This window comes from Scyliorhinus canicula, chromosome 31 (assembly GCF_902713615.1).
Source record: "Scyliorhinus canicula chromosome 31, sScyCan1.1, whole genome shotgun sequence".
Taxonomy (NCBI): Eukaryota; Metazoa; Chordata; class Chondrichthyes; order Carcharhiniformes; family Scyliorhinidae; genus Scyliorhinus; species Scyliorhinus canicula.
This window is the reverse complement of record NC_052176.1, coordinates 1,414,469-1,415,460: the sequence shown is the minus strand read 5'-3', so window position 1 is coordinate 1,415,460 and position 992 is coordinate 1,414,469.

Here is a 992-nt window from a genome sequence, read left to right as displayed (position 1 = left end):
GGAGTGCCGCACTGTCAGAGGGTCAGTACTGAGGGAGTGCCGCACTGTCAGAGGGTCAGTACTGAGGGAGTGCCGCACTGTCAGAGGGTCAGTACTGAGGGAGTGCCGCACTGTCAGAGGGTCAGTACTGAGGGAGTGCCGCACTGTCAGAGGGTCAGTACTGAGGGAGTGCCGCACTGTCAGAGGGTCAGTACTGAGGGAGCGCCGCACTGTCAGAGGGTCAGTACTGAGGGAGTGCCGCACTGTCAGAGGGTTAGTACTGAGGGAGTGCCGCACTGTCAGAGGGTCAGTACCGAGGGAGTGCCGCACTGTCAGAGGGTCAGTACTGAGGGAGTGCCGCACTGTCAGAGGGTCAGTACTGAGGGAGTGCCGCACTGTCAGAGGGTCAGTACTGAGGGAGTGCCGCACTGTCAGAGGGTCAGTACTGAGGGAGTGCCGCACTGTGGGAGGGTCAGTACTGAGGGAGTGCCGCACTGTCAGAGGGTCAGTACTGAGGGAGTGCTGCACTGTCAGAGGGTCAGTACTGAGGGAGTGCCGCTCTGTCAGAGGGTCAGTACTGAGGGAGCGCTGCACTGTCAGAGGGTCAGTACTGAGGGAGTGCTGCACTGTCAGAGGGTCAGTACTGAGGGAGCGCTGCACTGTCAGAGGGTCAGTACTAAGGGAGTGCCGCACTGTGGGAGGGTCAGTGCTGAGGGAGTGCCGCACTGTCAGAGGGTCAGTACTAAGGGAGTGCCGCACTGTCAGAGGGTCAGTATTGAGGGAGTGCTGCACTGTCAGAGGGACATGGTGTGTACGAGTATGCGTATGGGGGTGCAGCAATATTCTGTCCGTTATCGTCTCCACGGTTTGAGATGCCGACACTGTTGTCCGAAACACCGTTCCCCGGGCCAGCCTTGGAGCTCCGAGCTTGACCGATTAATGTGTGTGTTGAGTTTGAGCTGCTCATTCTGCCTCGTAGTCTGCAGGGCTGGAGGCCTCCTGGTATTAACTCT